Source organism: Pseudophryne corroboree, chromosome 5, assembly GCF_028390025.1.
Source record: "Pseudophryne corroboree isolate aPseCor3 chromosome 5, aPseCor3.hap2, whole genome shotgun sequence".
Classification (NCBI taxonomy): Eukaryota; Metazoa; Chordata; class Amphibia; order Anura; family Myobatrachidae; genus Pseudophryne; species Pseudophryne corroboree.
The window spans coordinates 841,668,636-841,694,292 of NC_086448.1; positions in this window are offsets into that span (position 1 = coordinate 841,668,636).

The following is a 25,657-nucleotide window of genomic DNA, read 5'->3' on the forward strand; positions in this document are numbered from 1 at the left end:
CACACCCCCTGTAATGCAGTACATCCCCCTGTAATGCAGCACACACACCCTATACTGCAGCACACACCCCGTAGAATAGAACATACACTCCCTGTAATGCAGCACACACACACACACACACACACACACACACACACACACACACACACCCTGTAATACAGCACACCCCCTGTAATTCAGCACACACACACACACACACACACACACACTGTAATGCAGTGCACATTCCCTATAATACAGCACACACCCTGTAATGCAGCACACACCCCTGTAATGCATCACACTGCCCCTGTAATACATAACACACACATGCACACACACCCTGTAATGCAGCACACGCCCCAGTTAATGCAGCACATCCACTCGTACTGCAGCACACCCCCTGTAATGCAGTACAGCCCCCTGTAATGCAGCACACACACCCTGTACTGCACCACACACCCCGTAGAATAGAACACACACTCCCTGTAATGCAGCACACACACCCTGTAGTGGAGCCCCTCCCCCTGTAATTGCGCAAACACTCCCTGTAATGCAGCACACATCCCCTGTAATGCAGCACACCCCTGTAATGCAGCACACACCCCTGTAATGCAGCACACCTCCCCTGTAATGCAGTACACATCCCCTGTAATGCAGCACATCCCCTGTAATGCAGCACACACCCCTGTAATGTAGCACACACACCCTGTAATGCTGAACACACTACCTGTAATGCAGCAACACCCCCCTCCCCCCCATAATACTGGATACACCCCATGCAATAACAATAATGCACACCACTTTAATGCAGCACACATCCCCTGCAATACAGTACAACCCCTTTAATGCAGCACACACCCCTCTTAATGTATCACACATCCCTTGTAATGCAGCACACCACCTGTAATGCAGCACACCCCCTACAATACAGCATACCCCTGTAATGCAGCACACCCCCTGTGATGCAGCACCCCCCCTGTAATGCAGCACACCTCCTCTAATGCACCACCCCCTGTAAAGCAGTACAGCTCCTCTAATGCAGCACCCCCTGTAATTCAGCACACCCCTGTAATGCAGCACCACCACCCACTGCAATGCAACACACACCCCCTGTAATGCAACCCCCCCCCCCCCCCCGTATGGCAGCACACACACCCTGAAATACAGCACCCCCCTCTAATGCAGCCCCCCCTGTAATGCAGCCCCCGTAATACAGCACACTCCCTCTGATGCAGCACACAGACCCTGTAATGCAGCACACCCCCTGTAATGCAGTACACACATCCTGTAATGCAGCACACACTCCATGTAATGCAGCACACAGACCCTGTAATGCAGCACCCCCCTGTAATGCAGTACACACATCCTGTAATGCAGCACACACTCCATGTAATGCAGCACACACTCCCTGTAATGCAGCACACACCCTGTAATGCAGCACACTCCCCTTTAAGGCAAAACATCCCCCTGTAATTCAGCACCCACCCCCACCCCCCTCTGGAATACAGCACACCCCCTGTAATGCAGCACACCTACTCTAATGCAGCTCTTCTAATGCAACAACTCCTGTAATGCAGCACCCTCCCGTAATGCATCACACACACCTTGTAATGCAGCACACACACACACACACACACACACACACACACACACACACACACACACACCCTGTAATGCATCACACACCCCTGTTTATGCAGCACACCTCCTCTAATACTGCACACCCACTCGTAGTGCAGCACACCCCCTGTAATGCAGTACCTCCCCCTGTAATGCAGCACACACACCCTGTACTGCAGAACATGCCCTCTGGAATAGAACACACACTCCCTGTAATGCAGCGCACACCCCCTGTATTAGAGCACCCCCCCCCCCCTGTAATGCAGCAACCCCCATGTAATGCAGCAAACACTCCCTGTAATGCAACCCCCCCCCCCCCTGTAATCCAGCACACATCCCTGTAATGCAGCAACACCCCCCCCCCCCCCGCCCACCTCCCGTAATACTGGACACACCCCATGCAATAACGATAATGCACACCACTTTAATGCAGCACACATCCCCTGCAATACAGTACAACCCCTTTAATGCAGTACACACCCCTTGTAATGCAGCACACCCCCTGTAATGCATCACACACACCCTGTAATGCGGCACCCCCCCCCCCCCGTGTAATGCAGCACACCATCTGTAATACAGCATACCCCTGTAATGCAGCACCCCCCCTGTAATGCAGCACATACCCCCTGTAATGCAGCACACCTCCTCTAATGCACCCCCCTGTAATACAGCAACCCCTGTAATTAGGCACACCCCCTGTAATGCAGCACACACACCCTGTAATGCAAACCCCCTCCACCACCACCACCATCCCTGTAATGCAGCACACACACACACTGGAATAAATACAGCACATCCCCTCTAATGCAGCACACACACCCTGTAATACAGCACACCTCCTCTAATGCAGCACACACACACACACACACACACACACACACACACACACACACACACACACACACACACACACACCTGTAATGCAGCACAGCTCCTCTAATGCAACACCCCTTGTACTGCAGCACAACTCCTCTAATGCAGCACCCCTGTAATTCAGCACACCCCCTGTAATGCAGCGCACACACCCTGTAATGCAGCACAGCTCCTCTAATGCAACACCCCCTGTAATGCAGCACAACTCCTCTAATGCAGCACCCCCTGTAATTCAGCACACACACCCTGTAATGCAAACCCCCCCACCCCCCACCACCATCCCTGTAATGCAGCACACACACCCTGGAATAAATACAGCACACCTCCTCTAATGCAGAACACACACACACACACACACACACACACACACACACACACACACACACACTTGAATGCAGCACAGCTCCTCTGATGCAACACCCCCTCTAATGCATTGTTTCTGTGCAGGGTAAATACTGGCTGCTTTATTTTTACACTGCAATTTAGATTTCAGTTTAAACACACCCCACCCAAATCTAACTTCTCTGCACATGTTACATCTGCCCCACCTGCAGTGCACATGGGGGGTCATTCCGAGTTGATCGCTCGCCAGCAGTTTTTAGCAGCCGTGCAAACGCTTTGCCGCCTCCCACTGGGAGTGTATTTTAGCTTAGCAGAAGTGCGAACGAAAGGATCGCAGAGCGGCTACAAAGTTTTTTTGTGCAGTTTCAGAGTAGCTCCAGACCTACTCAGCGCTTGCGATCACTTCAGACTGTTCAGTTCCTGTTTTGACATCACAAACCCGCCCAGCGTTCGCCCAGCCACGCCTGTGTTTTTCCTGGCACGCCTGCGTTTTTCTGAATACTCCCTGAAAACGGTCAGTTGACACCCAGAAACGCCCACTTCATGTCAATCACTCTGCGGCATCCAGTGCGACTGAAAAGCTTCGCTAGACCTTGTGTGAAACTACATCATTCGTTGTGCTCGTACGACGCGCGTGCGCATTGCGCTGCATACGCATGCGCAGAACAGCCGTTTTTTAGCCTGATCGCTGTGCTGCTAACAACTGCAGCTAGCGATCAACTCGGAATGACCACCATGGTTTTGCCCATTAATGTGCTTTTTTGGTTTGTTTACAAACATGAATAATGCCCCATGTTACGAGATCACCTATTTTTTTGTTTACTGTTTGTTCTTAGAAACATAGAATGTGTCGGCAGATAAGAACCACTTGGTCCATCTAGTCTGCTCCTTGTTTTTACCATATATTTATCTCAAACCTTATTTGATCCTTATTTCTGTGTAAGGAGATCCTTATGTCTATCCCATGCATGTTACATTGCTCTACTGTCTTACCCTCTACCACCTCTGATGGGAGGCTATTCCACTTGTCCACTACCCTTTCTGTGAAGTAATTTTTCCTCATATTTCCCCTGAACCTCCCCCCCTCCAGTCTCAGTGCATGTCCTCGTGTCCTATTGCTTCTCTCCCTGTGAGGAATGTCTCTCCCCTGTACCGTGGTGATACCCCTGATATATGTGACAGTCTCTCTCATGTCCTCGTGGTCTATTACTTCTCTCCCTGTGAGGAATGTCTCCCCCTGTACCGTGGTGATACCCCTGATATATGTGACAGTCTCTCTCATGTCCTCGTGGTCTAATACTTCTCTCCCTGTGAGGAATGTCTCCCCCTGTACCGTGGTGATACCCCTGATATATGTGACAGTCTCTCTCATGTCCTCGTGTCCTATTACTTCTCTCCCTGTGAGGAATGTCTCCTCCTGTACCGTGGTGATACCCCTGATATATGTGACAGTCTCTCTCATGTCCTCGTGTCCTAATACTTCTCTCCCTGTGAGGAATGTCTCCCCCCTGTACCGTGGTGATACCCCTGATATATGTGACAGTCTCTATCATGTTCTCGTGTCCTATTACTTCTCTCCCTGTGAGGAATGTCTCCCCCCTGTACCGTGGTGATACCCCTGATATATGTGACAGTCTCTCTAATGTCCTCGTGTCCTATTACTTCTCTACCTGTGAGGAATGTCTCCTCCTGTACCGTGGTGATACCCCTGATATATGTGACAGTCTCTATCATGTCCTCGTGTCCTATTACTTCTCTCCCTGTGAGGAATGTCTCCTCCTGTACCGTGGTGATACCCCTGATATATGTGACAGTCTCTCTCATGTCCTCGTGTCCTATTACTTCTCTCCCTGTGAGGAATGTCTCCTCCTGTACCGTGGTGATACCCCTGATATATGTGACAGTCTCTCTCATGTCCTCGTGTCCTAATACTTCTCTCCCTGTGAGGAATGTCTCCCCCCTGTACCGTGGTGATACCCCTGATATATGTGACAGTCTCTATCATGTTCTCGTGGTCTAATACTTCTCTCCCTGTGAGGAATGTCTCCCTCCTGTACCGTGGTGATACCCCTGATATATGTGACAGTCTCTCTCATGTCCTCGTGGTCTATTACTTCTCTCCCTGTGAAGAATGTCTCTCCCTGTACCGTGGTGATACCCCTGATATATGTGACAGTCTCTCTCATGTCCTCGTGTCCTATTACTTCTCTCCCTGAGAGGAATGTCTCCTCCTGTACCGTGGTGATACCCCTGATATATGTGACAGTCTCTCTCATGTCCTCGTGTCCTAATACTTCTCTCCCTGTGAGGAATGTCTCCCCCCTGTACCGTGGTGATACCCCTGATATATGTGACAGTCTCTCTCATGTCCTCGTGTCCTATTACTTCTCTCCCTGTGAGGAATGTCTCCTCCTGTACCGTGGGGATACCCCTGATATATGTGACAGTCTCTATCATGTCCTCGTGTCCTATTACTTCTCTCCCTGTGAGGAATGTCTCCCCCCTGTACCGTGGTGATACCCCTGATATATGTGACAGTCTCTATCATGTCCTCGTTGTCTAATACTTCTCTCCCTGTGAGGAATGTCTCCTCCTGTACTGTGGTGATACCCCTGATATATGTGACAGTCTCTATCATGTCCTCGTGTCCTATTACTTCTCTCCCTGAGAGGAATGTCTCCTCCTGTACCGTGGTGATACCCCTGATATATGTGACAGTCTCTCTCATGTCCTTGTGTCCTATTACTTCTCTCCCTGAGAGGAATGTCTCCTCCTGTACCGTGGTGATACCCCTGATATATGTGACAGTCTCTCTCATGTCCTCGTGTCCTAATACTTCTCTCCCTGTGAGGAATGTCTCCCCCTGTACCGTGGTGATACCCCTGATATATGTGACAGTCTCTCTCATGTCCTCTTGGTCTAATACTTCTCTCCCTGTGAGGAATGTCTCCCCCCCTGTACCGTGGTGATACCCCTGATATATGTGACAGTCTCTCTCATGTCCTCGTGTCCTATTACTTCTCTCCCTGTGAGGAATGTCTCCCCCTGTACTGTGGTGATACCCCTGATATATGTGACAGTCTCTATCATGTCCTCGTGTCCTATTACTTCTCTCCCTGTGAGGAATGTCTCCCCCTGTACCGTGGTGATACCCCTGATATATGTGACAGTCTCTATCATGTCCTCGTTGTCTAATACTTCTCTCCCTGTGAGGAATGTCTCCCCCTGTACCGTGGTGATACCCCTGATATATGTGACAGTCTCTCTCATGTCCTCGTGGTCTATTACTTCTCTCCCTGTGAGGAATGTCTCCTCCTGTATCGTGGTGATACCCCTGATATATGTGACAGTCTCTCTCATGTCCTCGTGGTCTATTACTTCTCTCCCTGTGAGGAATGTCTCCCCCTGTACCGTGGTGATACCCCTGATATATGTGACAGTCTCTATCATGTCCTCGTTGTCTAATACTTCTCTCCCTGTGAGGAATGTCTCCTCCTGTACCGTGGTGATACCCCTGATATATGTGACAGTCTCTCTCATGTCCTCGTGTCCTATTACTTCTCTCCCTGTGAGGAATGTCTCCTCCTGTACCGTGGTGATACCCCTGATATATGTGACAGTCTCTATCATGTCCTCGTGTCCTATTACTTCTCTCCCTGTGAGGAATGTCTCCCCCCTGTACCGTGGTGATACCCCTGATATATGTGACAGTCTCTCTCATGTCCCTGTGTCCTATTACTTCTCTCCCTGTGAGGAATGTCTCCCCCTGTACCGTGGTGATACCCCTGATATATGTGACAGTCTCTCTCATGTCCTCATGGTCTAATACTTCTCTCCCTGTGAGGAATGTCTCCTCCTGTACCGTGGTGATACCCCTGATATATGTGACAGTCTCTATCATGTCCTTGTGTCCTATTACTTCTCTCCCTGTGATGGAATGTCTCCCCCCTGTACCGTGGTGATACCCCTGATATATGTGACAGTCTCTCTCATGTCCTCGTGTCCTATTACTTCTCTACCTGTGAGGAATGTCTCCTCCTGTACCGTGGTGATACCCCTGATATATGTGACAGTCTCTATCATGTCCTCGTTGTCTAATACTTCTCTCCCTGTGAGGAATGTCTCCTCCTGTACCGTGGTGATACCCCTGATATATGTGACAGTCTCTCTCATGTCCTCGTGTCCTATTACTTCTCTCCCTGTGAGGAATGTCTCCTCCTGTACCGTGGTGATACCCCTGATATATGTGACAGTCTCTCGTGTCCTATTACTTCTCTCCCTGTGAGTAATGTCTCCTCCTGTACCGTGGTGATACCCCTGATATATGTGACAGTCTCTCGTGTCCTATTACTTCTCTCCCTGTGAGGAATGTCTCCTCCTGTACCGTGGTGATACCCCTGATATATGTGACAGTCTCTCTCATGTCCTCGTGTCCTAATACTTCTCTCCCTGTGAGGAATGTCTCCCCTCTGTACCGTGGTGATACCCCTGATATATGTGACAGTCTCTATCATGTCCCCCCTTTCCCTTCTCTGCTCCACACTATACATTTAGCCTTTCTGGGTAAGTTGTGTGATGTAGGCCATGCACCATTTTAGTTGCCCTTCTTTGTACAGTCTCTAATGTATTAATATCCTTTTGAAGATATAGCCTCCAGAACTGGACACAGTATTCTAGATGAGGCCGTACCAATGACCTATACAGTGGTATTATTACTTCTTTCTTTCTGCTGCTGAATCCTCTCCCTATGCACCAAGCATCTGACTAGCCTTCCTCATTGCTGTGTTACATTGCTTACCTGCCTTTATGTCACCTGAGATAGTGACTCCTAGATCCCTTTCCTCCTCAGTAGTACCCAGTATAGTGTCATTAATACTATATTTATCCTTTATGTCACCTGAAATAGTGACTCCTAGATCCCTTTCCTCTTCAGTAGTTTCCAGTATAGTGCCATTAATACTATATTTATCCTTTATGTCACCTGAAATAGTGACTCCTAGATCCCTTTCCTCCTCAGTAGTTTCCAGTATAGTGCCATTAATACTATATTTATCCATTATATCACCTGAGATAGTGACTCCTAGATCCCTTTCCTCCTCAGTAGTACCCAGTATAGTGCCATTAATACTATATTTATCCTTTATGTCACCTGAGATAGTGACTCCTAGATCCCTTTCCTCCTCAGTAGTTTCCAGTTTAGTGCCATTAATACTATATTTATCCTTTATGTCACATGAAATAGTGACTCCTAGATCCTCCTTTATGTCAACTGAAATAGTGACTCCTAGATCCCTTTCCTCCTCAGTAGTTTCCAGTATAGTGCCATTATACTATATTTATCCTTTATGTCACCTGAAATAGTGACTCCTAGATCCCTTTCCTCCTCAGTAGTTCTCAGTATAGTGCCATTAATACTATATTTATCCTTTATGTCACCTGAAATAGTGACTCCTAGATCCCTTTTCTCCTCAGTATTTTCCAGTATAGTGCCATTAATACTATATTTATCCTTTATGTCACCTGAAATAGTGACTCCTAGATCCCTTTCCTCCTCAGTAGTTCTCAGTATAGTGCCATTAATACTATATTTATCCTTTATGTCACCTGAAATAGTGACTCCTAGATCCCTTTTCTCCTCAGTAGTTTCCAGTATAGTGCCATTAATACTATATTTATCCTTTATGTCACCTGAAATAGTGACTCCTAGATCCCTTTCCTCCTCAGTAGTTCCCAGTATAGTGCCATTAATACTATATTTATCCTTTATGTCACCTGAAATAGTGACTCCTAGATCCCTTTACTCCTCAGTAGTCCCCAGTATAGTGCCATTATACTATATTTATCCTTTATGTCACCTGAAATAGTGACTCCTAGATACCTCTCCTCCTCAGTAGTTTCCAGTATAGTGCCATTAATACTATATTTATCCTTTATGTCACCTGAAATAGTGACTCCTAGATCCCTTTCCTCCTCAGTAGTTCCCAGTATAGTGCCATTAATATTATATTTATCCTTTATGTCACCTGAAATAGTGACTCCTACATCCCTTTCCTCCTCAGTAGTTCTCAGTATAGTGCCATTAATACTATATTTATCCTTTATGTCACCTGAAATAGTGACTCCTAGATCCCTTTCCTCCTCAGTAGTTTCCAGTATAGTGCCATTAATACTATATTTATCCTTTATGTCACCTGAAATAGTGACTCCTAGATCCCTTTCCTCCTCAGTAGTTCCCAGTATAGTGCCATTAATACTATATTTATCCTTTATGTCACCTGAAATAGTGACTCCTAGATCCCTTTCCTCCTCAGTAGTTTCCAGGATAGTGCCATTAATATTATATTTATCCTTTATGTCACCTGAAATAGTGACTCCTAGATCCCTTTCCTCCTCAGTAGTTCCCAGTATAGTGCCATTAATACTAGAGATGAGCGGGTTCGGTTTCTCTGAATCCGAACCCGCCAGAACTTCATGTTTTTTTTCACGGGTCCGAGCGACTCGGATCTTCCCGCCTTGCTCGGTTAACCCGAGCGCGCCCGAACGTCATCATGACGCTGTCGGATTCTCGCGAGGCTCGGATTCTATCGCGAGACTCGGATTCTATATAAGGAGCCGCGCGTCGCCGCCATTTTCACACGTGCATTGAGATTGATAGGGAGAGGACGTGGCTGGCGTCCTCTCCGTTTAGAATAGATTAGAGAGACACTTGATTTACTAATTTTGGGGAGCATTAGGAGTGCTCAGTACAGTGCAGAGTTTTGCTGATAGTGACCACCAGTTTTATTTATAATCCGTTCTCTGCCTGAAAAAAGCGATACACAGCACACAGTGACTCAGTCACATACCATATCTGTGTGCACTGCTCAGGCTCAGGCCAGTGTGCTGCATCATCTATTATCTATATATAATATTATATATATCTGTCTGACTGCTCAGCTCACACAGCTTATAATTGTGGGGGAGACTGGGGAGCACTACTGCAGTGCCAGTTATAGGTTATAGCAGGAGCCAGGAGTACATAATATATTATATAGTGAGTGACCACCAGACACACAGTGCAGTTTATTTAATATATCCGTTCTCTGCCTGAAAAAAGCGATACACACAGTGACTCAGTCAGTCACATACCATATCTGTGTGCACTGCTCAGGCTCAGGCCAGTGTGCTGCATCATCTATATATATTATATATCTGTCTGACTGCTCAGCTCACACAGCTTATAATTGTGGGGGAGACTGGGGAGCACTACTGCAGTGCCAGTTATAGGTTATAGCAGGAGCCAGGAGTACATAATATTATATTAAAATTAAACAGTGCACACTTTTGCTGCAGGAGTGCCACTGCCAGTGTGACTAGTGACCAGTGACCTGACCACCAGTATATATAATATTAGTAGTATACTATCTCTTTATCAACCAGTCTATATTAGCAGCAGACACAGTACAGTGCGGTAGTTCACGGCTGTGGCTACCTCTGTGTCGGCACTCGGCAGCCCGTCCATAATTGTATATACCACCTAACCGTGGTTTTTTTTTCTTTCTTTATACATACATACTAGTTACGAGTATACTATCTCTTTATCAACCAGTCTATATTAGCAGCAGACACAGTACAGTGCGGTAGTTCACGGCTGTGGCTACCTCTGTGTCGGCACTCGGCAGCCCGTCCATAATTGTATATACCACCTAACCGTGGTTTTTTTTTCTTTCTTTATACATACATACTAGTTACGAGTATACTATCTCTTTATCAACCAGTCTATATATTAGCAGCAGACACAGTACAGTGCGGTAGTTCACGGCTGTGGCTACCTCTGTGTCGGCACTCGGCAGCCCGTCCATAATTGTATATACCACCTAACCGTGGTTTTTTTTTCTTTCTTTATACATACATACTAGTTACGAGTATACTATCTCTTTATCAACCAGTCTATATATTAGCAGCAGACACAGTACAGTGCGGTAGTTCACGGCTGTGGCTACCTCTGTGTCGGCACTCGGCAGCCCGTCCATAATTGTATATACCACCTAACCGTGGTTTTTTTTTCTTTCTTTATACATACATACTAGTTACGAGTATACTATCTCTTTATCAACCAGTCTATATATTAGCAGCAGACACAGTACAGTGCGGTAGTTCACGGCTGTGGCTACCTCTGTGTCGGCACTCGGCAGCCCGTCCATAATTGTATATACCACCTAACCGTGGTTTTTTTTTCTTTCTTTATACATACATACTAGTTACGAGTATACTATCTCTTTATCAACCAGTCTATATTAGCAGCAGACACAGTACAGTGCGGTAGTTCACGGCTGTGGCTACCTCTGTGTCGGCACTCGGCAGCCCGTCCATAATTGCATATACCACCTAACCGTGGTTTTTTTTTCTTTCTTTATACATACATACTAGTTACGAGTATACTATCTCTTTATCAACCAGTCTATATATTAGCAGCAGACACAGTACAGTGCGGTAGTTCACGGCTGTGGCTACCTCTGTGTCGGCACTCGGCAGCCCGTCCATAATTGTATATACCACCTAACCGTGGTTTTTTTTTCTTTCTTTATACATACATACTAGTTACGAGTATACTATCTCTTTATCAACCAGTCTATATATTAGCAGCAGACACAGTACAGTGCGGTAGTTCACGGCTGTGGCTACCTCTGTGTCGGCACTCGGCAGCCCGTCCATAATTGTATATACCACCTAACCGTGGTTTTTTTTTCTTTCTTTATACATACATACTAGTTACGAGTATACTATCTCTTTATCAACCAGTCTATATATTAGCAGCAGACACAGTACAGTGCGGTAGTTCACGGCTGTGGCTACCTCTGTGTCGGCACTCGGCAGCCCGTCCATAATTGTATACTAGTATCCAATCCATCCATCTCCATTGTTTACCTGAGGTGCCTTTTAGTTGTGCCTATTAAAATATGGAGAACAAAAATGTTGAGGTTCCAAAATTAGGGAAAGATCAAGATCCACTTCCACCTCGTGCTGAAGCTGCTGCCACTAGTCATGGCCGAGACGATGAAATGCCAGCAACGTCGTCTGCCAAGGCCGATGCCCAATGTCATAGTACAGAGCATGTCAAATCCAAAACACCAAATATCAGTAAAAAAAGGACTCCAAAACCTAAAATAAAATTGTCGGAGGAGAAGCGTAAACTTGCCAATATGCCATTTACCACACGGAGTGGCAAGGAACGGCTGAGGCCCTGGCCTATGTTCATGGCTAGTGGTTCAGCTTCACATGAGGATGGAAGCACTCAGCCTCTCGCTAGAAAAATGAAAAGACTCAAGCTGGCAAAAGCAGCACAGCAAAGAACTGTGCATTCTTCGAAATCCCAAATCCACAAGGAGAGTCCAATTGTGTCGGTTGCGATGCCTGACCTTCCCAACACTGGACGTGAAGAGCATGCGCCTTCCACCATTTGCACGCCCCCTGCAAGTGCTGGAAGGAGCACCCGCAGTCCAGTTCCTGATAGTCAGATTGAAGATGTCAGTGTTGAAGTACACCAGGATGAGGAGGATATGGGTGTTGCTGGCGCTGGGGAGGAAATTGACCAGGAGGATTCTGATGGTGAGGTGGTTTGTTTAAGTCAGGCACCCGGGGAGACACCTGTTGTCCGTGGGAGGAATATGGCCGTTGACATGCCAGGTGAAAATACCAAAAAAATCAGCTCTTCGGTGTGGAGGTATTTCACCAGAAATGCGGACAACAGGTGTCAAGCCGTGTGTTCCCTTTGTCAAGCTGTAATAAGTAGGGGTAAGGACGTTAACCACCTCGGAACATCCTCCCTTATACGTCACCTGCAGCGCATTCATAATAAGTCAGTGACAAGTTCAAAAACTTTGGGTGACAGCGGAAGCAGTCCACTGACCAGTAAATCCCTTCCTCTTGTAACCAAGCTCACGCAAACCACCCCACCAACTCCCTCAGTGTCAATTTCCTCCTTCCCCAGGAATGCCAATAGTCCTGCAGGCCATGTCACTGGCAATTCTGACGAGTCCTCTCCTGCCTGGGATTCCTCCGATGCATCCTTGCGTGTAACGCCTACTGCTGCTGGCGCTGCTGTTGTTGCCGCTGGGAGTCGATGGTCATCCCAGAGGGGAAGTCGTAAGCCCACTTGTACTACTTCCAGTAAGCAATTGACTGTTCAACAGTCCTTTGCGAGGAAGATGAAATATCACAGCAGTCATCCTACTGCAAAGCGGATAACTGAGGCCTTGGCATCCTGGGTGGTGAGAAACGTGGTTCCGGTATCCATCATTACTGCAGAGCCAACTAGAGACTTGTTGGAGGTACTGTGTCCCCGGTACCAAATACCATCTAGGTTCCATTTCTCTAGGCAGGCGATACCGAAAATGTACACAGACCTCAGAAAAAGAGTCACCAGTGTCCTAAAAAATGCAGCTGTACCCAATGTCCACTTAACCACGGACATGTGGACAAGTGGAGCAGGGCAGGGTCAGGACTATATGACTGTGACAGCCCACTGGGTAGATGTATGGACTCCCGCCGCAAGAACAGCAGCGGCGGCACCAGTAGCAGCATCTCGCAAACGCCAACTCTTTCCTAGGCAGGCTACGCTTTGTATCACCGCTTTCCAGAATACGCACACAGCTGAAAACCTCTTACGGCAACTGAGGAAGATCATCGCGGAATGGCTTACCCCAATTGGACTCTCCTGTGGATTTGTGGCATCGGACAATGCCAGCAATATTGTGTGTGCATTAAATCTGGGCCAATTCCAGCACGTCCCATGTTTTGCACATACCTTGAATTTGGTGGTGCAGAATTTTTTAAAAAACGACAGGGGCGTGCAAGAGATGCTGTCGGTGGCCAGAAGAATTGCGGGACACTTTCGGCGTACAGGCACCACGTACAGAAAACTGGAGCACCACCAAAAACTACTGAACCTGCCCTGCCATCATCTGAAGCAAGAAGTGGTAACGAGGTGGAATTCAACCCTCTATATGCTTCAGAGGTTGGAGGAGCAGCAAAAGGCCATTCAAGCCTATACAATTGAGCACGATATAGTAGGTGGAATGCACCTGTCTCAAGTGCAGTGGAGAATGATTTCAACGTTGTGCAAGGTTCTGATGCCCTTTGAACTTGCCACACGTGAAGTCAGTTCAGACACTGCCAGCCTGAGTCAGGTCATTCCCCTCATCAGGCTTTTGCAGAAGAAGCTGGAGGCATTGAAGAAGGAGCTAAAAGGGAGCGATTCCGCTAGGCATGTGGGACTTGTGGATGCAGCCCTTAATTCGCTTAACAAGGATTCACGGGTGGTCAATCTGTTGAAATCAGAGCACTACATTTTGGCCACCGTGCTCGATCCTAGATTTAAAGCCTACCTTGGATCTCTCTTTCCGGCAGACACAGGTCTGCTGGGGTTGAAAGACCTGCTGGTGACAAAATTGTCAAGTCAAGCGGAACGCGACCTGTCAACATCTCCTCCTTCACATTCTCCCGCAACTGGGGGTGCGAGGAAAAGGCTCAGAATTCCGAGCCCACCCGCTGGCGGTGATGCAGGGCAGTCTGGAGCGACTGCTGATGCTGACATCTGGTCCGGACTGAAGGACCTGACAACGATTACGGACATGTCGTCTACTGTCACTGCATATGATTCTCTCAACATTGATAGAATGGTGGAGGATTATATGAGTGACCGCATCCAAGTAGGCACGTCACACAGTCCGTACTTATACTGGCAGGAAAAAGAGGCAATTTGGAGGCCCTTGCACAAACTGGCTTTATTCTACCTAAGTTGCCCTCCCACAAGTGTGTACTCCGAAAGAGTGTTTAGTGCCGCCGCTCACCTTGTCAGCAATCGGCGTACGAGGTTACATCCAGAAAATGTGGAGAAGATGATGTTCATTAAAATGAATTATAATCAATTCCTCCGCGGAGACATTGACCAGCAGCAATTGCCTCCACAAAGTACACAGGGAGCTGAGATGGTGGATTCCAGTGGGGACGAATTGATAATCTGTGAGGAGGGGGATGTACACGGTGATATATCGGAGGGTGAAGATGAGGTGGACATCTTGCCTCTGTAGAGCCAGTTTGTGCAAGGAGAGATTAATTGCTTCTTTTTTGGGGGGGGTCCAAACCAACCCGTCATATCAGTCACAGTCGTGTGGCAGACCCTGTCACTGAAATGATGGGTTGGTTAAAGTGTGCATGTCCTGTTTTGTTTATACAACATAAGGGTGGGTGGGAGGGCCCAAGGACAATTCCATCTTGCACCTCTTTTTTCTTTTCTTTTTCTTTGCATCATGTGCTGATTGGGGAGGGTTTTTTGGAAGGGACATCCTGCGTGACACTGCAGTGCCACTCCTAGATGGGCCCGGTGTTTGTGTCGGCCACTAGGGTCGCTAATCTTACTCACACAGTCAGCTACCTCATTGCGCCTCTTTTTTTCTTTGCGTCATGTGCTGTTTGGGGAGGGTTTTTTGGAAGGGACATCCTGCGTGACACTGCAGTGCCACTCCTAGATGGGCCCGGTGTTTGTGTCGGCCACTAGGGTCGCTAATCTTACTCACACAGCTACCTCATTGCGCCTCTTTTTTTCTTTGCGTCATGTGCTGTTTGGGGAGGGTTTTTTGGAAGGGCCATCCTGCGTGACACTGCAGTGCCACTCCTAGATGGGCCCGGTGTTTGTGTCGGCCACTAGGGTCGCTAATCTTACTCACACAGCTACCTCATTGCGCCTCTTTTTTTCTTTGCGTCATGTGCTGTTTGGGGAGGGTTTTTTGGAAGGGACATCCTGCGTGACACTGCAGTGCCACTCCTAGATGGGCCCGGTGTTTGTGTCGGCCACTAGGGTCGCTTATCTTACTCACACAGCGACCTCGGTGCAAATTTTAGGACTAAAAATAATATTGTGAGGTGTGAGGTATTCAGAATAGACTGAAAATGAGTGTAAATTATGGTTTTTGAGGTTAATAATACTTTGGGATCAAAATGACCCCCAAATTCTATGATTTAAGCTGTTTTTTAGTGTTTTTTGAAAAAAACACCCGAATCCAAAACACACCCGAATCCGACAAAAAAAATTCGGTGAGGTTTTGCCAAAACGCGTTCGAACCCAAAACACGGCCGCGGAACCGAACCCAAAACCAAAACACAAAACCCGAAAAATTTCAGGCGCTCATCTCTAATTAATACTATATTTATCCTTTATGTCACCTGAAATAGTGACTCCTAGATCCCTTTCCTCCTCAGTAGTTTCCAGTATAGTGCCATTAATACTAGAGATGTGCACTTGAAATTTTTCGGGTTTTGTGTTTTGGTTTTGGGTTCGGTTCCGCGGCCTTGTTTTGGGTTCGACCGCGTTTTGGCAAAACCTCACCGAATTTTTTTTGTCAGATTCGGGTGTGTTTTGGATTCGGGTGTTTTTTTCAAAAAACACTAAAAAACAGCTTAAATCATAGAATTTGGGGGTCATTTTGATCCCAAAGTATTATTAACCTCAAAAACCATAATTTCCACTCATTTTCAGTCTATTCTGAACACCTCACAACTTACAATATTATTTTTAGTCCTAAAATTTGCACCGAGGTCGCTGGATGACTAAGCTAAGCGACCCTAGTGGCCGACACAAACACCTGGCCCATCTAGGAGTGGCACTGCAGTGTCACGCAGGATGGCCCTTCCAAAAAAAACACTCCCCAAACAGCACATGACGCAAAGAAAAAAAGAGGCGCAATGAGGTAGCTGTGTGAGTAAGCTAAGCGACCCTAGTGGCCGACACAAACACCTGGCCCATCTAGGAGTGGCACTGCAGTGTCACGCAGGATGGCCCTTCCAAAAAACACTCCCCAAACAGCACATGACGCAAAGAAAAAAAGAGGCGCAATGAGGTAGCTGTGTGAGTAAGCTAAGCGACCCTAGTGGCCGACACAAACACCTGGCCCATCTAGGAGTGGCACTGCAGTGTCACGCAGGATGGCCCTTCCAAAAAACACTCCCCAAACAGCACATGACGCAAAGAAAAAAAGAGGCGCAATGAGGTAGCTGTGTGAGTAAGCTAAGCGACCCTAGTGGCCGACACAAACACCTGGCCCATCTAGGAGTGGCACTGCAGTGTCACGCAGGATGGCCCTTCCAAAAAACACTCCCCAAACAGCACATGACGCAAAGAAAAAAAGAGGCGCAATGAGGTAGCTGTGTGAGTAAGCTAAGCGACCCTAGTGGCCGACACAAACACCTGGCCCATCTAGGAGTGGCACTGCAGTGTCACGCAGGATGGCCCTTCCAAAAAACACTCCCCAAACAGCACATGACGCAAAGAAAAAAAGAGGCGCAATGAGGTAGCTGTGTGAGTAAGCTAAGCGACCCTAGTGGCCGACACAAACACCTGGCCCATCTAGGAGTGGCACTGCAGTGTCACGCAGGATGGCCCTTCCAAAAAAAACACTCCCCAAACAGCACATGACGCAAAGAAAAAAAGAGGCGCAATGAGGTAGCTGTGTGAGTAAGCTAAGCGACCCTAGTGGCCGACACAAACACCTGGCCCATCTAGGAGTGGCACTGCAGTGTCACGCAGGATGGCCCTTCCAAAAAAACACACTCCCCAAACAGCACATGACGCAAAGAAAAAAAGAGGCGCAATGAGGTAGCTGTGTGAGTAAGCTAAGCGACCCTAGTGGCCGACACAAACACCTGGCCCATCTAGGAGTGGCACTGCAGTGTCACGCAGGATGGCCCTTCCAAAAAACACTCCCCAAACAGCACATGACGCAAAGAAAAAAAGAGGCGCAATGAGGTAGCTGTGTGAGTAAGCTAAGCGACCCTAGTGGCCGACACAAACACCTGGCCCATCTAGGAGTGGCACTGCAGTGTCACGCAGGATGGCCCTTCCAAAAAACACTCCCCAAACAGCACATGACGCAAAGAAAAAAAGAGGCGCAATGAGGTAGCTGTGTGAGTAAGCTAAGCGACCCTAGTGGCCGACACAAACACCTGGCCCATCTAGGAGTGGCACTGCAGTGTCACGCAGGATGGCCCTTCCAAAAAACACTCCCCAAACAGCACATGACGCAAAGAAAAAAAGAGGCGCAATGAGGTAGCTGTGTGAGTAAGCTAAGCGACCCTAGTGGCCGACACAAACACCTGGCCCATCTAGGAGTGGCACTGCAGTGTCACGCAGGATGGCCCTTCCAAAAAACACTCCCCAAACAGCACATGACGCAAAGAAAAAAAGAGGCGCAATGAGGTAGCTGTGTGAGTAAGCTAAGCGACCCTAGTGGCCGACACAAACACCTGGCCCATCTAGGAGTGGCACTGCAGTGTCACGCAGGATGGCCCTTCCAAAAAAAACACTCCCCAAACAGCACATGACGCAAAGAAAAAAAGAGGCGCAATGAGGTAGCTGTGTGAGTAAGCTAAGCGACCCTAGTGGCCGACACAAACACCTGGCCCATCTAGGAGTGGCACTGCAGTGTCACGCAGGATGGCCCTTCCAAAAAACACTCCCCAAACAGCACATGACGCAAAGAAAAAAAGAGGCGCAATGAGGTAGCTGTGTGAGTAAGCTAAGCGACCCTAGTGGCCGACACAAACACCTGGCCCATCTAGGAGTGGCACTGCAGTGTCACGCAGGATGGCCCTTCCAAAAAAAACACTCCCCAAACAGCACATGACGCAAAGAAAAAAAGAGGCGCAATGAGGTAGCTGTGTGAGTAAGCTAAGCGACCCTAGTGGCCGACACAAACACCTGGCCCATCTAGGAGTGGCACTGCAGTGTCACGCAGGATGGCCCTTCCAAAAAACACTCCCCAAACAGCACATGACGCAAAGAAAAAAAGAGGCGCAATGAGGTAGCTGTGTGAGTAAGCTAAGCGACCCTAGTGGCCGAAACAAACACCTGGCCCATCTAGGAGTGGCACTGCAGTGTCACGCAGGATGGCCCTTCCAAAAAACACTCCCCAAACAGCACATGACGCAAAGAAAAAAAGAGGCGCAATGAGGTAGCTGTGTGAGTAAGCTAAGCGACCCTAGTGGCCAACACAAACACCTGGCCCATCTAGGAGTGGCACTGCAGTGTCACGCAGGATGGCCCTTCAAAACAATACTCCCCAAACAGCACATGACGCAAAGAAAAATTAAAGAAAAAAGAGGTGCAAGATGGAATTGTCCTTGGGCCCTCCCACCCACCCTTATGTTGTATAAACAGGACATGCACACTTTAACCAACCCATCATTTCAATGACAGGGTCTGCCACACGACTGTGACTGAAATGACGGGTTGGTTTGGACCCCCACCAAAAAAGAAGCAATTAATCTCTCCTTGCACAAACTGGCTCTACAGAGGCAAGATGTCCACCTCATCATCATCCTCCGATATATCACCGTGTACATCCCCCTCCTCACAGATTATCAATTCGTCCCCACTGGAATCCACCATCTCAGCTCCCTGTGTACTTTGTGGAGGCAATTGCTGCTGGTCAATGTCTCCACGGAGGAATTGATTATAATTCATTTTAATGAACATCATCTTCTCCACATTTTCTGGAAGTAACCTCGTACGCCGATTGCTGACAAGGGGAGCGGCGGCACTAAACACTCTTTCGGAGTACACACTTGTGGGAGGGCAACTTAGGTAGAATAAAGCCAGTTTGTGCAAGAGCCTCCAAATTGCCTCTTTTTCCTGCCAGTATAAGTACGGACTGTCTGACGTGCCTACTTGGATGCGGTCACTCATATAATCCTCCACCATTCTTTCAATGGGGAGAGAATCATATGCAGTGACAATAGACGACATGTCCGTAATCGTTGGCAGGTCCTTCAGTCCGGACCAGATGTCAGCATCAGCAGTCGCTCCAGACTGCCCTGCATCACCGCCAGCGGGTGGGCTCGGAATTCTGAGCCTTTTCCTCGCACCCCCAGTTGCGGGAGAATGTGAAGGAGGAGATGTTGACAGGTCGCGTTCCGCTTGACTTGACAATTTTGTCACCAGCAGGTCTTTGAACCCCAGCAGACTTGTGTCTGCCGGAAAGAGAGATCCAAGGTAGGTTTTAAATCTAGGATCGAGCACGGTGGCCAAAATGTAGTGATCTGATTTCAACAGATTGACCACCCGTGAATCCTTGTTAAGCGAATTAAGGGCTCCATCCACAAGTCCCACATGCCTAGCGGAATCGCTCCCTGTTAGCTCCTCCTTCAATGTCTCCAGCTTCTTCTGCAAAAGCCTGATGAGGGGAATGACCTGACTTCACGTGTGGCAAGTTCAAAGGGCAGCAGAACCTTGCACAACGTTGAAATCATTCTCCACTGCGCTTGAGACAGGTGCATTCCACCTCCTATATCGTGCTCAATTGTATAGGCTTGAATGGCCTTTTGCTGCTCCTCCAACCTCTGAAGCATATATAGGGTTGAATTCCACCTCGTTACCACTTCTTGCTTCAGATGATGGCAGGGCAGGTTCAGGCGTTTTTGGTGGTGCTCCAGTCTTCTGTACGTGGTGCCTGTACGCCGAAAGTGTCCCGCAATTCTTCTGGCCACCGACAGCATCTCTTGCACGCCCCTCTCGTTTTTTTAAAAATTCTGCACCACCAAATTCAAGGTATGTGCAAAACATGGGACGTGCTGGAATTTGCCCATATTTAATGCACACACAATATTGCTGGCGTTGTCCGATGCCACAAATCCACAGGAGAGTCCAATTGGGGTAAGCCATTCCGCAATGGTCTTCCTCAGTTGCCGTGAGAGGTTTTCAGCTGTGTGCGTATTCTGGAAACCGGTGATACAAAGCGTAGCCTGCCTAGGAAAGAGTTGGCGTTTGCGAAATGCTGCTACTGGTGCCGCCGCTGCTGTTCTTGCGGCGGGAGTCCATACATCTACCCAGTGGGCTGTCACAGTCATATAGTCCTGACCCTGCCCTGCTCCACTTGTCCACATGTCCGTGGTTAAGTGGACATTGGGTATAACTGCATTTTTTAGGACACTGGTGAGTCTTTTTCTGACGTCCGTGTACATTCTCGGTATCGCCTGCCTAGAGAAGTGGAACCTAGATGGTATTTGGTAACGGGGGCACACTACCTCAAGAAATTGTCTAGTTCCCTGTGAACTAACGGCGGATACCGGACGCACGTCTAACACCAACATAGTTGTCAAGGCCTCAGTTATCCGCTTTGCAACAGGATGACTGCTGTGATATTTCATCTTCCTCGCAAAGGACTGTTGGACAGTCAATTGCTTACTGGAAGTAGTACAAGTGGTCTTCCGACTTCCCCTCTGGGATGACCATCGACTCCCAGCAGCAACAACAGCAGCGCCAGCAGCAGTAGGTGTTACACGCAAGGATGCATCGGAGGAATCCCAGGCAGGAGAGGACTCGTCAGAATTGCCAGTGACATGGTCTGCAGGACTGTTGGCATTCCTGGGGAAGGAGGAAATTGACACTGAGGGAGTTGGTGGGGTGGTTTGCGTGAGCTTGGTTACAAGAGGAAGGGATTTACTGGTCAGTGGACTGCTTCCGCTGTCGCCCAAAGTTTTTGAACTTGTCACTGACTTATTATGAATGCGCTGCAGGTGACGTATAAGGGAGGATGTTCAGAGGTGGTTAACGTCCTTACCCCTACTTATTACAGCTTGACAAAGGCAACACACGGCTTGACAAATGTTGTCCGCATTTCTGTTGAAATACTTCCACACCGAAGAGCTGATTTTTTTGGTATTTTGACCAGGCATGTCAATGGCCATATTCCTCCCACGGACAACAGGTGTCTCCCCGGGTGCCTGACTTAAACAAACCACCTCACCATCAGAATCCTCCTTGTCAATTTCCTCCCCAGCGCCAGCAACACCCATATCCTCCTCATCCTGGTGTACTTCAACACTGACATCTTCAATCTGACTATCAGGAACTGGACTGCGGGTGCTCCTTCCAGCACTTGCAGGGGGCGTGCAAATGGTGGAAGGCGCATGCTCTTCACGTCCAGTGTTGGGAAGGTCAGGCATCGCAACCGACACATTTGGACTCTCCTTGTGGATTTGGGATTTCGAAGAACGCACAGTTCTTTGCTGTGCTTTTGCCAGCTTGAGTCTTTTCATTTTTCTAGCGAGAGGCTGAGTGCTTCCATCCTCATGTGAAGCTGAACCACTAGCCATGAACATAATCCAGGGCCTCAGCCGTTCCTTGCCACTCCGTGTGGTAAATGGCATATTGGCAAGTTTACGCTTCTCCTCCGACGATTTTATTTTAGATTTTTGAGTCCTTTTTTTACTGATATTTGGTGTTTTGGATTTTACATGCTCTGTACTATGACATTGGGCATCGGCCTTGGCAGACGACGTTGCTGGCATTTCATCGTCTCGGCCATGACTAGTGGCAGCAGCTTCAGCACGAGGTGGAAGTGGATCTTGATCTTTCCCTATTTTTGGAACCTCAACATTTTTGTTCTCCATATTTTAATAGGCACAACTAAAAGGCACCTCAGGTAAACAATGGAGATGGATGGATACTAGTATACTTATGGATGACGAGCGACTGCCGACACAGAGGTAGCTACAGCCGTGGACTACCGTACTGTGTCTGCTGCTAATATAGACTGGATGATAATGAGATAAAATTAAAATATATATATATATATCACACTAGTACTGCAGCCGGACAGGTATATATTATGTAATGACGGACCTGCTGGACACTGTCTGTCAGCACTGCAGACTCCTAAAGTAAGCTACTAGTATCAAGAAGATAGAAAAAAAAAAACCACGGGTAGGTGGTATACAATTATGGATGGACGAGCGACTGCCGACACAGAGGTAGCTACAGCCGTGGACTACCGTACTGTGTCTGCTGCTAATATAGACTGGATGATAATGAGATAAAATTAAAATATATATATATATCACACTAGTACTGCAGCCGGACAGGTATATATTATGTAATGACGGACCTGCTGGACACTGTCTGTCAGCACTGCAGACTCCTAAAGTAAGCTACTAGTATCAAGAAGATAGAAGAAAAAAAAACACGGGTAGGTGGTATACAATTATGGATGGACGAGCGACTGCCGACACAGAGGTAGCTACAGCCGTGGACTACCGTACTGTGTCTGCTGCTAATATAGACTGGATGATAATGAGATAAAATTAAAATATATATATATATATCACACTAGTACTGCAGCCGGACAGGTATATATTATGTAATGACGGACCTGCTGGACACTGTCTGTCAGCACTGCAGACTCCTAAAGTAAGCTACTAGTATCATTTTTCTAGCGAGAGGCTGAGTGCTTCCATCCTCATGTGAAGCTGAACCACTAGCCATGAACATAGGCCAGGGCCTCAGCCGTTCCTTGCCACTCCGTGTGGTAAATGGCATATTGGCAAGTTTACGCTTCTCCTCCGACGATTTTATTTTAGATTTTTGAGTCCTTTTTTTACTGATATTTGGTGTTTTGGATTTTACATGCTCTGTACTATGACATTGGGCATCGGCCTTGGCAGACGACGTTGCTGGCATTTCATCATCTCGGCCATGACTAGTGGCAGCAGCTTCAGCACGAGGTGGAAGTGGATCTTGATCTTTCCCTATTTTTGGAACCTCAACATTTTTGTTCTCCATATTTTAATAGGCACAACTAAAAGGCACCTCAGGTAAACAATGGAGATGGATGGATACTAGTATACTTATGGATGACGAGCGACTGCCGACACAGAGGTAGCTACAGCCGTGGACTACCATACTGTGTCTGCTGCTAATATAGACTGGATGATAATGAGATAAAATTAAAATATATATATATATATCACACTAGTACTGCAGCCGGACAGGTATATATTATGTAATGACGGACCTGCTGGACACTGTCTGCAGAATGCGTTTATAAAAACACCACACGACGAGTGTTTAACTTTTTCAGGCAGACAATCACAATATACTGGTGGTCAGCAGACAATCACAATACTGGTGGTCAGTGGTCACTGGTCAGTCACACTGGCAGTGGCACTCTGGCAGCAAAAGTGTGCACTGTACTTAAATGTACTCCTGCTATAACTGCTCCCCAGTCTCCCCCACAATTAAGCTGTGTGAGCAGTGAGCACTCAGCAGTCAGATAATGATATACAGTATATGATGCAGCACACTGGGCTGAGCACAGATATGGTATGTGTGACTGTGTCACACTGTGTATCGTTTTTTTTCAGGCAGAGAACGGATTAATTAAACTGGTGGCACTGGTCACTGGTCACACTATCAGCAGCAAGTAGTACTCCTCCTATATGCTCCCCAAAATTTGTGTCTCTCTCTAGTACTCTAGTCACTCTAAACGGAGAGGACGCCAGCCACGTCCTCTCCCTATCAATCTCAATGCACGTGTGAAAATGGCGGCGACGCGCGGCTCCTTATATAGAATCCGAGTCTCGCGATAGAATCCGAGCCTCGCGAGAATCCGACAGCGGGATGATGACGTTCGGGCGCGCTCGGGTTAACCGAGCAAGGCGGGAAGATCCGAGTCGCTCGGACCCGTGTAAAAAAACCTGAAGTTCGGGTGGGTTCGGATTCCGAGGAACCGAACCCGCTCATCTCTAATTAATACTATATTATCCTTTATGTCACCTGAAATAGTGACTCCTAGATCCCTTTCCTCCTCAGTAGTTTCCAGTATAGTGCCATTACTACTATATTTATCCTTTATGTCACCTGAGATAGTGACTCCTAGATCCCTTTCCTCCTCAGTAGTTTCCAGTATAGTGCCATTAATACTATATTTATCCTTTATGTCACCTGAAATAGTGACTCCTAGATCCCTTTCCTCCTTAGTAGTTTCCAGTATATTGCCATTAATACTGTATTTATCCTTTCTTACCTGAGACAGTGACTCCTAGATCCCTTTCCTCCTCAGTAGTCCCCAGTATAGCGCCATTAATACTATATTTATCCTTTATGTCACCTGAAATAGTGACTCCTAGATCCCTTTCCTCCTCAGTAGTTCCCAGTATAGTGCCATTAATACTATATTTATCCTTTATGTCACCTGAGATAGTGACTCCTAGATCCCTTTCCTCCTCAGTAGTTTCCAGTATAGCACCATTAATACTATATTTATCCTTTATGTCACCTGAGATAGTGACTCCTAGATCCCTTTCCTCCCCAGTAGTCCCCAGTATAGCGCCATTAATACTATATTTATACTTTATGTCACCTGAAATAGTGACTCCTAGATCCCTTTCCTCCTCAGTAGTTTCCAGTATAGCGCCATTAATACTATATTTATCCTTTATGTCACCTGAGATAGTGACTCCTAGATCCCTTTCCTCCTCAGTAGTTCCCAGTATAGTGCCATTAATACTATATTTATCCTTTATGTCACCTGAAATAGTGACTCCTAGATCCCTTTCCTCCTCAGTAGTTTCCAGTATAGTGCCATTAATACTATATTTATCCTTTATGTCACCTGAAATAGTGACTCCTAGATCCCTTTCCTCCTCAGTAGTCTCCAGTATAGTGCCATTAATATTATATTTATCTTTTATGTCACCTGAGATAGTGACTCCTAGATCCCTTTCCTCCTCAGTAGTTCCCAGTATAGCGCCATTAATACTATATTTATACTTTATGTCACCTGAAATAGTGACTCCTAGATCCCTTTCCTCCTCAGTAGTTTCCAGTATAGCGCCATTAATACTATATTTATCCTTTGTCACCTGAGATAGTGACTCCTAGATCCCTTTCCTCCTCAGTAGTTCCCAGTATAGTGCCATTAATACTATATTTATCCTTTATGTCACCTGAGATAGTGACTCCTAGATCCCTTTCCTCCTCAGTAGTGTCCAGTATAGTGCCATTAATACTATATTTATCCTTTATGTC